The following is a 15,076-nucleotide window of genomic DNA, read 5'->3' on the forward strand; positions in this document are numbered from 1 at the left end:
GCTTTACTCTGTATCTAACCCCATGCTGTCCCTGTCTTTGGGAGTGTTTGATGGGGGACAGTGTAGAGGGAGCTTTACTCTGTATCTAACCCCGTGCTGTCCCTGTCCCTGGGAGTGTTTGATGAGGGATAGTGTAGAGGGAGCTTTACTCTGTGTCTAACCCCGTGCTGTCCCTGTCCCTGGGAGTACTGCATACTGCTGATTCTTGGAGCAAATATCAAGGTAGGGGTGGATTATTTATTAATCAGCACTGGTGAGCATTTGATATTGTAGGATGTGAGGTCACAAGACAGTGCCCGTCAATGTTTGAGAACCCATTCGTTGTCAGGGCTACATGGGGACGTCAGTCTCACTCTTATACTGAGCCCTTTGAGTGGTTCTAGAACCCACAAGATCCATACCCCAAGGCAAGAGCACTACCCGCCCCAAGCTAAACCTCTGTCACAAAGAGAAGCTGGTGAGACAGCTATTTATCAGACCGTGTGGCTGTATGGAGTTCTCTGTTTAATTCATGTTCCAGCAACACTGCCAACAATCTCCGTTAGCCATGCTCACTGCTGGGAGCTCAGAGACACTGACAGAAACTGGACACTCACCTCATCGCTGATCTGATCTAGCTGGGGGCAAATTGGCTGCTGTGTAAGAGCAGAGCCAGCCAGTCAATGACACATGAGTTTATAGGCGTTCCCCACTATCCAAAAGGAGACCGATCCCCTATGAAACCTTTCTTAAACTGAAATGGTATAAAGTGAAGAAGCAATTACCATTAATTTATAAGGGAAAAACGATTGAGCGTTCCCAGACCCAAAGATTAACCTACCAAATCATACCAAATATCACACTAACATACGGTAAAAGCAGGCATGATATGATAAATACACAGCCTACATAAAGTACAGTGTAGTTTCACAGTATCAGGAAAACAGCAAGCACACTGGAAGACTGAGAGGTGGTGGTGGTGATGATGGTACATTAGGCTGAGTCGGCTGATGTTGGGGTGGTGGGAGGTACAGGAGTCTGGGGTGGAGGAGAGAGAGGAAGAGGGTCATCTATTAACACTTCCAGGGAAAACACTTGGCAGCACCACTCTCACTCACGTGTTTTTTCATAAAATTGAAATTCCTCTTTCAGTTAGCGAAAACAGGTACCAAAGTAGGTCTTTCATAAAAGCCAACTGGCGTAAAGTGACTGTTTGAAAAGTGGGTGATATCTGTATACAGAAACTATCGGAATGACAGGGGGGCTGTGTTGGATGGAGCTGGGAAACCAGTCAGGATCTCACTGGATGGTTCAGCACGATTGAAGGGGCCGAATAGCCTTCTGCTATCCTAATGGGGCATTTGATGTTGTATGGCCTGTTCTTTGGATTCTTATTCAAAATGTAAATGGTTCTGATTCTCATCGGCCCACATGGGGACTCGTTGTGTCAATAGCTAATGACAAATGAAAATATTGAGAAACTGATTCCGTTAAAAAAGTTAATGAGTTAAAACGAAGGAGTTTCTTCTGCAAGTGCTGCACAATTTGAACAAGGGCACATGGACTCTGCTTGGCGTGTTGCTAGGTTAATTATAACCAGGTCCTAATTAAACAGCAGATTAGGGCCCGGAACAAGGTGTCATCTGGTTTGCTGTTTGCTATTACTGACTGAGCTGCTGGTTGTTAGTAAAAGTGAAGACAGACTGCTGGGGGCAGTCTACAATGACCTCGGTGAAAGGTTTTGTGCTTTTTTTTAATAAGCAGAGCTTTGCTTAGCCTGCATGTAGACAACCCAAAGTCTACAGTGTGGTCACCATGGCAACAGTCTCTGTGGTCTTGTGAGAGGGTTGGGGGTGGGGATGCAGGGAAGTGGAGACCAAGACCAGGGAAGTGGGAGGTGGTTTATCCTATCAAAAGGCACTGTACTGACTCACCCTTGAAGCTGACAAGGTTAATCTGAAGAGTGAGTGCTGCCCCTGGACCATAGGGGCTGATGATTTGAAATACCCAAGGGATCCCTCACCGTGTCATAGCACTGAGTCACTCACCTGCTCAAAGAGGAATAGTCAAACATCACAGCACAGCATGAGCTAGGGAGGGGGACAAACACATTCACACAGTATCACCATCACTTCACTGTACTGAAACTGGCCATTCAACCCAAATCTTCAATGGTTTAAACTGAATTATTTTCCACACAAGCCTCCCCCCAACCAATTTGCTTCACCACACTTCAACATCATCTTCAATTCCTTTATACACTCATTATTTACTCAGATTCCCCTTAAATGCGGTGTGTACAATTTTCCTCAACTAAGTCCCACATTCTCTGGGTAAAACTTACTCCCTGTTGCATTTAGGAGAAAGTGAGGACAGCAGATGCTGGAGATCAGAGCTAAAAATGTGTTGCTGGAAAAGCGCAGCAGGTCAGGCAGCATCCAAGGAACAGGAGAATCGATGTTTCGGGCATGAGCCCTTTTTCAGGGCTCATGCCCAAAACATCGATTCTCCTGCTCCTTGGATGCTGCCTAACCTGCTGCGCTTTTCCAGCAACACATTTTCATCCCTGTTGCATTTATTAAAGACTGTCTTATACTTACAGCTTAGCTCTGGGTTCGCCCGAAGAGAGAACCATCTTCTTTCTGTTCAACAGGATAAAGAGTGGATTTGTTCCCTTCTTTATAACCCCTTGGTTCACCACAACAAAGATCTTTAATTTGTTTTAAGACACAGAGAATGTAAAGTCGCCATAATCCCAGAGCACTGTAGGGCTGCTGTCTCAGTTAGAGAGAGAGAGAGAGAGAGAGACTACTGGTGGTGGTTTAACCACCATGCCTCAGGCAAAGGGAGAGATTGAAAGGGAGATACCTTCAGGATAACCTCAAGAAAAATATTAAACGATGATGTCTAATTCACACAAACACAGGTAAAATGTTTAAAAATGAGTCCCGAATAAGAAGCAATGAGTTGAAGTTCTTGAGGTGTTTAGTTTTAACCTGAGATCATGATTAATTGATACCTAGTTAAAAATCACACAACACCAGGTTATAGTCCAACAGGTTTAATTGGAAGCACTAGCTTTTGGAGTGCCACTCCTTCTGATAACCACCTGATGAAGGAGCATCGCTTCGAAAGCTAGTGCTTCAAGTAAACCTGTTGGACTATACCTGGTGTTGTGTGATTTTTAACTTTGTCCACCCCAGTCCGACACCAGCATCTCCAAATCACAATTGATACCTCACATTCTCAGTAATGACCTTTTTAGATGTTTTTGAGCGCCTGATGATTGAATACTTTGCTGATTTGCTTCTCATGTAATATTATTTTCTGAGAGGCTGAGAGAGATGGGGGGAAAAGGTGGAAACCTTTCAGTTTGAATAAAAGCAAACTACTGCAGATGCTGGACATCTGAAACAAACACAGAGAATGTTGGAGAAACTCAGCAGGTCTGGTAGCGTCAGTGGAGAGAGAAACAGAGTTAATCATCATAGAACAACTGCAGTGTGGAAACAGGCCTTTCAACCTAACACCAACCTTCCGAAGAGTATCCCACCCAGACCCATTCCCCTACCCTATTACTCTACATTTCCCCTAACCAATGTGCTGAGCCGACACACCCATGAACACTCTGGGCAATTCAGCATGGCCAACTCATCTAGCCTTCACGTCTTTGGACTGTGGAAGGAAACCGGAGCAAACCCATGCAGACATGGGGAGAATGTGCAAACTCTACACAGACTGTCCCCCGAGGCTGGAATCAAACCCGGTTCCATGGTGCTGTGAGGCAGCAATTCTAACCACTGAGCTACCGTGACACTAGAGTATGATTCTTCTTCAGAACCTCTGTTTAGTTCAGAACATGGTTCTGAAGAAAAGTCACACTGGACTTGAATCTTAACTCAGTTTATCCCTCAACAAATCCCATCAGACCTATTGCGTTCTCCAGCATCCTATGTGCTTGTTTACATTTTCTAATTCTGCTGTCACCTTTTGCTCTCTGCCCAAATGCTGTTGCTGAAATACTGCTCACTTATGTATTTCCATTTCTGGCTTCATTTTTTTTTAAACGCTGGATAATCTGCAGATGACTTTCATTCCCACACATGAAATTCCAGAACAATTGGAATCAATCTACAGACACAAGTGAGTTTCAAAGCCTTCTTATAGTCATGTGTAAAAAGTGAGATCTGCAGATGCTGGAGATCAGAGCTGAGAAAGTGTTGCTGGTTAAAGCACAGCAGGTCAGGCAGCATCCAAGGAACAGGAAATTTGACATTTTGGGCCAGAGCCCTTCATCAGGAATAAGGAGAGTGTGCCAGGCAGGCTAAGATAAAAGGTAGGGAGGAGGGACTTGGGGGTGGGGCGATGGAGATGTGATAGGTGGAAGGAGGTCAAGGTGAGGGTGATAGGCTGGAGTGGGGTGGGGGCGGAGAGGTCAGGAAGAAGATTGCAGGTTAGGAAGGTGATGCTGAGTTCGAGGGTTGGGACTGAGACAAGGTGGGGGGAGGGGAAATGAGGAAACTGGAGAAATCTGAGTTCATCTCTTGTGGTTGGAGGGTTTCCAGGCAGAAGATGAGGCGCTCTTCCTCCAACCGTCGTGTTGTTAATCTGTGCTCAGAGTGATACCTATATGGAGATTGTAACCTCCCATGATATTGCCATCCCTTTGTAACTGGAACCTAACATTTCTTATTGTATGCTTTGTCCCACATTGTGATCACTGTCCTCCTCGTGGGAGCACGAGGCAGCGCCGATACAGTCATCGATGTAGCGGTCTACCTCCTGCCCAAAATCCACAAACCTGACTGCCCCGGCCGACCCATTGTCTCAGCCTGCTCCTGCCCCACCGAACTCATCTCCGCGTACCTCGACACGGTTCTGTCCCCTTTAGTCCAAGAACTCCCCACCTACGTTCGGGACACCACCCACGCCCTCCACCTCCTCCATGATTTTCGCTTCCCTGGTCCCCAACGCCTTATCTTCACCATGGACATCCAGTCCCTGTACACCTCCATCCCCCATCACGAAGGACTCAAAGCCCTCCGCTTCTTCCTTTCCCGCCGCACCAACCAGTACCCTTCCACTGACACCCTCCTTCGACTGACTGAACTGGTCCTCACCCTGAATAACTTCTCTTTCCAATCCTCCCACTTCCTCCAAACTAAAGGAGTTGCCATGGGCACCCGCATGGGCCCCAGCTATGCCTGTCTCTTCGTAGGATATGTGGAACAGTCCATCTTCCGCAACTACACTGGCACCACCCCCCACCTTTTCCTCTGCTACATCGATGACTGTATCGGCGCTGACACGTGCTCCCACGAGGAGGTTGAACAGTTCATCAACTTTACCAACACCTTCCATCCCGACTTCAAATTCACCTGGACTGTCTCAGACTCCTCCCTCCCCTTCCTAGACCTTTCCATTTCTATCTCGGGCGACCGACTCAACACAGACATCTACTATAAACCGATTGACTCCCACAGCTACTTGGACTACACCTCCTCCCACCCTGCCCCCTGTAAAAACGCCATCCCATATTCCCAATTCCTTCGTCTCCGCCGCATCTGCTCCCAGGAGGACCAGTTCCAATACCATACAGCCCAGATGGCCTCCTTCTTTAAGGACCGCAGATTCCCCCCAGACGTGATTGACAATGCCCTCCACCGCATCTCCTCCACTTCCCGCTCCTCCGCCCTTGAGCCCCGCCTTTCCAACCGCCACCAAGACAGAACCCCACTGGTTCTCACCTACCACCCCACCAACCTCCGTATACAGCGTATCATCTGCCGTCATTTCCGCCACCTCCGAACGGACCCCACCACCAGGAATATATTTCCCTCTCCTCCCCTATCAGCGTTCCGCAAAGACCACTCCCTTCGTGACTCCCTCGTCAGGTCCACACCCCCCACCAACCCAACCTCCACTCCCGGCACCTTCCCCTGCAACCGCAGGAAATGTAAAACTTGCGCCCACACCTCCTCCCTTACTTCTCTCCAAGGCCCCAAGGGATCCTTCCATATCCGCCACAAATTCACCTGCACTTCCACACACATCATCTATTGCATCCGCTGCACCCGATGTGGCCTCCTCTATATTGGGGAGACGGACCGCCTACTTGCGGAATGCTTCAGGGAACACCTCCCAATCAACGCAACCACCCCGTGGCTCAACACTTTAACTCTCCCTCCCACTCCACCGAGGACATGCAGGTCCTTGGACTCCTCTATCGGCAGAACATAACAACACGACGGTTGGAGGAAGAGCACCTCATCTTCTGCGTGAGAACCCTCCAACCACAAGGGATGAATTCAGATTTCTCCAGTTTCCTCATTTCCCCTCCCTCCACCTTGTCTCAGTCAGTTCCCTCGAACTCAGCACCGCCCTCCTAACCTGCAATCTTCTTCCTGACCTCTCCGCCCCCACCCCACTCCAGCCTATTACCCTCACCTTGACCTCCTTCCACCTATCACATCTCCATCGCCCCTCCCCCAAGTCCCTCCTCCCTACCTTTTATCTTAGCCTGCCTGGCACACTCTCCTCATTCCTGATGAAGGGCTCTGGCCCAAAACGTCAAATTTCCTGTTCCTTGGATGCTGCCTGATCTGCTGTGCTTTAACCAGCAACACATTTTCAGCTTTTTATAGTCATGTCAATTTCAGTTTTGATTCTTATTAGTCTTTGGTTTCATGGTGGCCATCTTAAGGCAGTATTTTGTTTCCTTTTTTTAAAGTATTTGGTCCATGAAAGTTTCCAGGTATTAAAATCAAATGATGATAGTTGATTACACTCTCATAGAAACTATTCAACTCCTTTTATCATCATAAAGATCTCAATCCAGTCATGCCCACAGCTTTCTGTTTAATGAAGAAACGACTCTCAGCCTGTGAATCTGGTCAGTTGTGAGATCCATGGGTCTGAACAATTTATGATGCCACTGCTGTTGAGCAGCTGTACAATCTTCACCATCTCTGCTCCCTCAGCAGGAATCGGTGTCTCGATGTGATGCTTCCATTAAATTTCCGCAGAGATTAATAACCTAAAAAAGATTGAAGTCTAATTGACAAATTGAATGATTTGCACACCAAAATTTCTACAGTAACAAACTGAAAGAAATGTTGGCTAAACAGTATTTTGCAGGCAATGTAAATGCTAAAGGACAGTAGAACTCCATTGTTAGTGCTGAGAATCAACCCCCATGGTTCTACTTTACACTGTCCTGTACGTAGACACTTTTTAAAATCCTGAGACCAGACCAAAGTAATACTTAGCTCCCAGAGACTTCCTTCCTCTCTCTTCCTTTCCCAGCTAGTTACATTCTGATGCCCAAATTGTCTTTTATTGGGGCCAGTTACCTTGAGATTCTTCGCTGGAGAACATAGAACTGTACAGCACAGGAATAGGCCATTCGGCCCATCATGATGCCATTCTGAAACAATTCCATCCAGCCAAGGCTAAACAAACCTCTCGGTCTTATTTGCATTCTCATAAACTCAAGTTCTTACATTTCACCACGATCTCTCCCTGTGTGTCGTGAGTCGCTGCCTTTCTGATGATTTTGGATTCTGGCAGACTAAAACTGTCTGTGAGGTTCTGAAATATTTTAACAAAACACAGTTTAATCCAATCCTGCAATAACATACAGCGAACTTTCCCCTCCCAAAGCCTTTCCTCACACCAATGTGAATCACACTCACCTGATGTTCAAGTAGAGATATTACTGAGTTATCCTGTAAACTCCCAACGTCAATCTATCTTAAAATCAAACAGACAGTTCAAAGTGTAACCATTTGCAAAACCTGAAAATCTTAGCACTTCCGTGGGAGAGTGGGGACTAACAGGCTATCCACGTTCAGCACAGATGCTTTAGTTATTGCTTGAATTTGGGAGTACATTACACCCGGGAACTTGCCCGTGTTCCCCTTTTAATCTGTAACACCCAAAGCACTTAGGCTTATAGCTGGAAAGAATGCAGAACTGATCACATGACCCCCTACATCCTTCACTTTACCCTAAATTACAAAGACAGTCTCAAAGCATCACCGCTTTTTAAAACATTGCACTTGTGACACTCCAACCTAGAAAAGTAGGTGGGAAATAATAACCTAAATCATCTCATCTTTCAAATTCATGAGCTGTGCTTTGGAGTGTATGGTGTAATTGTGATGTGCAGTTCCATGATTGGGCTATCTGTTACATTGAAAAGGGCTCAAGATCTCTATGTGATTCTTTCAAGAACATACTGACTCTGTCTGACTTAATGTCATATCTCAACAGAACCAGTGTGATGGAACAAATGGTCCCCACGTGAAAGAAAGAAGCTTCATTTAGATAGCATCCTTCGCAACTTTGGGATGTCCGAAATCACTTCAAAGCCAATTGACTGATTTTTAAGTGGAATCACCGTTAATAAATTCAAGTGTCAACCAACTGGGAAAATCTACAAACAGTGATTAGATAAATGCACAGTTAATCCAGTTTGTTTGTGGGCTACGTATTGGCCAGGGCACCCTCTCTAATAAGGCCATGATATCTGTTTTTCTGCTCTCTTGCGAAGACAGATGGGAGTCTTGGTTTAGTAGCACTCCATTAGCACCTAGAGCTGGTGCACAGCTCTCTAGATTACTCATGACAAGGCAAAAGTGATACAGACTCACATTTGTCCACGTGGAACAAGATGAGATCTTGTCACCTCTCCAGTGCTCCACTGTTGAAAGGGATAATGTCTGATCAATGTGTTCCTACTCTGGTCTTTATGATTGCAATAATTGACTCTTCCCTTGCATTCACACCTTTAAGATAGCGGTCAAACACAATGAGGCCATGAAAGGCCGGAACAGTATTTTATTCCTAAGTCTTACCCAAGTGCAATCTTGGCTGACTATTATTGAGGTAAGTGGGGGCTTAGCAACAGTTGCAGTTGAGTTGGCTTCACCTCAAGTGTTTGAAAGAGGTCGGATTCTCCAAGCAGGTTTGAGTGTTCTGGATCAGAGCAATTGTTGTGACTGTGTCTCCTGGATAAAAGGGGCATTGCATTTACAATTCAGGACCTTGATTAGTATTCATGAGAATTCTTCACTAAGCCCAGGGACTAGCAACTCCCAGTTTATAAAATAAAAGCTCCCATTATTATCTAATTGCTGTACACCCCAGTGTTTTTATTTGTATGAAAGAGAAGCCCAGTAAACCTAACGACCCTCCCGGCAACAGAAAAGGTTTACGTAACACCTGGCTGCAAATGAAATGTCAATTTTACTTCGAAAAAGTCAAATTTTATAAAGGAGTGGGCTTGGTGGCAGAGAGTTGGAAATATGGGGAAAACTGTTCAACTGTGAGAATAGCAACCTCTCCCATCAGTGCTGTCTCCTCAAATCTCCAGGAATTAAAGATGAATCCTCTGCTGTAAAAACAAAATCCCAGAAAAAGAGAGTCTCACACATTCACTGCAATTGTATTTTCTTATAATTTTCTTCAGGTGCTTTTGCTTATTTGTAATAAGAATACAATCGGTTCTGATAATAACGTGATTGTCCTGTTCCTGTGCAATCTCACATTATAAGAAAATCGTGCAAGGGCCACACTGTTTAAACTGCCGGGGCCAGAATGGTGTTATAGCCAATACAGGTAAGGGAAAGGTGGGGTTCTATAAATAACAGTCTAAATTCTTCAATCGCCGTTTAAGCCAATTCACATCAAAGAAACGCATGTTATAGCAGAACCATCTTATTGGAAATGTGAGGGAAAGGTTTGTTCAACAAGACAGAGTGGTTACAGTCAACAGATCAGTCAATGAAACCTTCAGGAAAATTAGATTAGATTACTTACAGTGTGGAAACAGGCCCTTCGGCCCAAAAAGTCCACACCGACGCGCAAACCACCCATACCCCTACATTTACCCCTTACCTAACACTACGGGGAATTTAGCATGGCCAATTCACCTGACCCGCACATCTTTGAACTGTGGGAGGAAACCAGAGCACCCGGAGGAAACCCACGCAGACACGGGGAGAACGTGCAAACTCCACACAGTCAGTCGCCTGAGTCGGGAATTGAACCCGGGTCTCAGGTGCTGTGAGGCAGCAGTGCTAACCACTGTGCCACCGTGCCACCCACATGGAGGAGTTTCGGAGGAGTTAGTAACCCTGGAACAGACCGAGCTGCCTGTTATTCCCATTGCCATTAGTTACTGTTACACATTCTTAATAAGGATGGAGAGAGCTCCTGCTACTTTCTCCCCACCCCCACCCTCCTCTAGTTTATCTTTCCACGCTTCAGGCACTCTGCCTTTATTCCTGATGAAGGGCTTTTGCCCGAAACATCGATTTTCCTGCTCCTCGGATGCTGCCTGAACTGCTGTGCTCTTCCAGCACCACTAATCCAAAATGCTGTGGTTTGATGCCAACACAATTTGAGGTGTCCCATTAATTCAGGCTCCGTACTATTAATATTAATGAATTAAACAGCACAGAAAGTCAAACAGTCTAATCTTGGCTCTTCCCCATCCTCCTTCCCTCTGAATCCTTCCATTCCCATTAGACACAACGTCTCCCCAGTCCTCAGAGCTGGACTTGAGTGGTGAAGAAGGTGCTGAAACACAGAGAACTTTCATACAGATGTACGTACATTCCAAACAGGGAGCTGGGAGCCAGGCTCTACGTGTTGCCTATTCTCCCAAACTGAGGCCATTGGATCTCCTTCCAGCCGAGAACAACTCCTGATTTGGGGACCGAGGGGACACAGTCCTTGTCCCTCCCAACACTGAATAAATATTGACGTGATTTGCATTAGGGTCAAACAAGTCCCTGTTTGCTCCCTCACAAGGATATACCCAACTCCATTTGCTGGTTCAAAGATGAGTCAAGGGAGCACCTCTCAGTGTCCAGGCCAATATCAACACCAGAAACATGAGTTATTTGAGTATTCTCACATTGCTGTTTGTGGAATCTTTCTGTGCACTCATTTGCTGCTTCATTTCCTCAACACAGCCTCAACACGGCTCTTCAAAAAGCACCTCATTGGTCGCAAAACACTTTGGGCCTCCCCTGGGGACGGGAAAGACACTATATAAATACAGATCTTTACTCCCTTCACAGACAATCAATTTGTGAAGATTACAAGTGATACTTCTGACTTCAAACAGAGTGCTGGGAATGAGTTACAGCCTGGAATTGAACTGAGGGGTTTCGGGGGTTTTAATACATAGAATAACAAATGCTCAGGGTCAGTCACTGCCCAGAATCTAACCAAGGATTTCAGATAGAACAACAGACACTCCGGAGTGAGTTACAGACTGGATTGTGGGAGATATCCAGGAGTGAACTGTAAGATGGAATTTAATTATGGGTTTCAAAGGATTTTTATACTTAGATTAATAGATACCAGGAGCAAGCAACTTGTAGCTCATTGATTCCAGGATTACTGGAGGGCTGAAACACACTTAAACTGAAACAGCATTCAGAAACCCTCACATATTTCTCCGCTCTGGAGAGTTGGTCAGCCAGTGGGGGACTGCTCTACACCCAGGATCAGACTTGGCTGGTATCCTGCCCACAACTGGATTGCCAAGTGGAACTGACCTGTGAGTGTGACCAGGGAACTGTAAAAGTACGCCTCTGCTTCACCAGAACACCAGGTAATAACTGAACAGCGGGCTTCCCTCGACTGCTTGCTTCCTTCTCTGTCTGTACAGATTCTATCTCTCCCAGTCCCCACAATCCATCCTTGTGGTAGCGAGGACAAAGTGAGAACTGCAGATGCTGGAGATCAGAGTGGAGAGTGTGGGGCTGGAAAAGCGCAGCAGGTCAGGCAGCATCCGAGGAGCAGGAGAATCAACGTTTCAGGCATAAGCCTTTCATCAGGAATCTAGTGGGAGCGAATTTACCAACTCTCTGGTTGAAGAAATCTCTTGAAGTGAAGGGGGTCAAGGAGCATGGGGAGAACACTTGAGTATAGCATTAAGATAGTGGATCAATCAGATTGGATTAAATGGCAGAGCAGGGTCAATGGGCTGAATAGCCTTCTCTTATTTTTGGTGCTACCCCAGATCACTGTATGAAGGAATTTCTCTTTATTTCCCAATTGTTTTGCTGATCACCTTCACTTCATGCTCCTCTGGTTATCGAGCCTCTTCCTACCCGAAACAGCTTCTCCCTTGTTACTCCAACCTCAGAATGTGCATCATTTCCAGTCACATTCCTCTTGGAGCTGTATCCCGGGAGCGTTGCCATCCTCCCAGTCTCTCATGTTACTGCGATGCCGAATCCCAGTGCTCAGTCTGCTCCATCTCCCCTGTACCCTCTCCTTCTGAGAGTGTAGCAGTCAGAATTAGACACAAACCCTCCAGCTGGGACCAAGCCAGAGATTTACAACTTCCTTGTTTTTGCGATCTCACTGTACTTACTTCTGAAACACCAGGACCTTGTACATATTTTAAAAAACAAACTAATTCTTGTGTACTGCCATTTCAAAGATTGGTGTCCATGCAACCTCAGATTTCTCTGCCAGTGCGTTTGGACGTAGTTTTATAAAGATTGTGAATCGATATTAGGGATGTCTTTATGGGAACCGAGAAATGTATAACATGGAGATTGAGAAGTAAGGTTTCTGGGATTGGCGTTGAGGATAGGCTGCTGAATCTTCCTTCCAGGCAGGAGGTTCCCACAGTTTCACTTTCTGGAGATTTCAACAGCCTCTGAGCTGACCTTGTGTCCGATGTGGATTTACGAGTCAGAGAGAATGAGAGGGAGGAAAAATCCAGCAAATCTTTACAAGCACTTCGTCCTTTTACTCTACACCTCCCCAATTCCAGCCTCACCCTCACAATTCACGAGCTCTGTCCAAACACATTAACTGCAGAGCGAACTGTGGCCAGAGTTCACTTGAGTGTGAAAAAAAATTCCACAAGGGAAAGGGTCATTATGAAAATAAGCCCTGCTGTGACCCTGTGAGGGGGGAAGTGGGATTAAAGACAGGCCAGCTGTTTCGATCCTCCTCACCCGGGAGGGAGTTCCATGATTTGGGGCAAGCTGTTTGGAACCATAACGAGTTGGGGGGCTTTGCCTGGAGATTCACATCAAAGTGTGAACCATAGAAACACACAAAATAGGAGGAGGGGCAAGTCAGTCCCACCATTCAATATGATCATGGGCTGACCATTCAACGCAATACTTGTTCCCCAGACCCTTTGATTCTTTTTTAACCCTAAGAACTATACCTAACTCCTTCTGGAAAACATTCAATGTTTTGTCCTCAGCCACTTTCTGAGGCAGTGAATTCCCCAGACTCCCCACTCTCTGGGGAGGACATTTCTCCTCAGCTCAGTCTGAACTGACCTATCCCACATCCTCAGAGTGTGTCCCCTGGTTCTGGATTCCCCCACCATCAGAAACATTCTTTCTTCATTCACCCTGCCCAATCCTGTTCGAGTTGTATAGATTTCTGAGACCCCCCTTCACTCTCCTCAGCTGGAGTGACGATGATCCAAAGTGATCCCAGGAATCAGTCTGGGAAAGCTTTGTTGCACCCCTTCCCTGACCAGAACTTGCTTGCTCTGATAAGGAAACCAAAACTGCCCACAATGTGCCGCTGTGCTCTCACTCTGGCCCTGTATAATTACCACAAAGCCTGACAGCACAGACATCAAGAACTCTTTCTCAGACAGTGAGCAGGCGGTAACTCTGAGGATTAATAAAATGTGAAATGCTGGACATTCTCTGGCAGAATCTGGAGAGAGATCAACAGAAACAAGTTGTCAGGTAAAGGATTGACCATCAGAACAGACTGTGTATAGAAATGGAAAGGGCTAACCAGCAAACAGTGGGTGCAACAAAAGCCTTGTGTTCAATAGGGAAATGATGGTACTTGGAGGGCTAGCATGGGATAACAATGACCTTGAATGGGCTGAAAGATCTTCTTCAGCTGATCTTGAACACACCAGTTCCATCTGACTGCATGGCCTCCACCTGGCCTGCTATTGGTTATTCAATCATTCTCATCCTTATAGACAGTAAAGAGGCTTTTGAATTTCCATTGGAAGTTCCTAGACCATCAGTAAATTGGCTTTTTATTTTGTCAGCTGCCTATGGTTTTCCCATTCGTAAACTAAGCAGCTCAAAGAAGATTAGATTCGATCCCTACAGTGTGGAAACAGGCCCTTCGACCCAACCAGTCCACACCGACCCTCCAAAGAGTAACCCACCCAGACCCATTTCCCTCTGACTACGGGCAATTTAGCATGGCCAATTCACCTAATCTGCACATCTTTGGACTGTGGGAGGAAACCAGAGCACCTGGGGGAAACCCACACAGACACGGGGAGAATGAGCAAACTCCACACAGACAGTCACCCAAGGCTGGAATCGAACCTGGGACACTGGTGCTGTGAGGGAGCAGTGCTAACCACTGCTGCCGCAGAATATGAACAGGAATCTTGTTTCAGTTAACTACAAACTGTAACTTTCCAGTACCTGGTAAGTGTGGCTCTGTGGTTAACCCTTGTGCCTCTACATCAGAGAGCTACCTGTTCAGAGCCCACTCTGGTAAACTGTCCAGCCCATTGAGCTGGGCTGGCACAGCTGGCTGGCAGGTACCAGGAAGGGAGCTGGTGCTGTCCTCCAAGTGAAATGTACCACCTCAGCCTGCCCTGTCCAGTGGGGATAAATCATTCCATGGCACTATGTCAAAAACAGAGCAGCTGAATTATATCACTTTTCTGAGCCACAGTTTCATGAGCACTGCCAGCCTCCAGTTATCCGAATGGGGGTCAAAAAGTGTGGTGCTGGAAAAGCACAGCCAGTCAGGAGGCATCCAAGGAACAGGAGAGTCAGTGTTTCGTGCATAAGCTCTTCATCAGTCATTCCTGATGAAGGGCTTATGCTCAAAACGTCGATTCTCCTGCTCCTCGGAAGCTGTCTGACTGACTATGTGTTTCGAACACCACACTCCTTTCTCTGGGTTGATAGGTTAGTGAGAACACCACCAGGCCATCATCTCCCTAAGCCAATCCTTGTCCTTGGATGAGATGAGGTCCCTCAGGAGGTTCTCAGTCCTGAATGTGGGACAGGGGCTGAGGTTCAGGATGTTTCAGGGTGTGTAACAGAAC

The sequence above is a fragment of the Hemiscyllium ocellatum genome, chromosome 32, assembly GCF_020745735.1.
Source record: "Hemiscyllium ocellatum isolate sHemOce1 chromosome 32, sHemOce1.pat.X.cur, whole genome shotgun sequence".
Taxonomy (NCBI): domain Eukaryota; kingdom Metazoa; phylum Chordata; class Chondrichthyes; order Orectolobiformes; family Hemiscylliidae; genus Hemiscyllium; species Hemiscyllium ocellatum.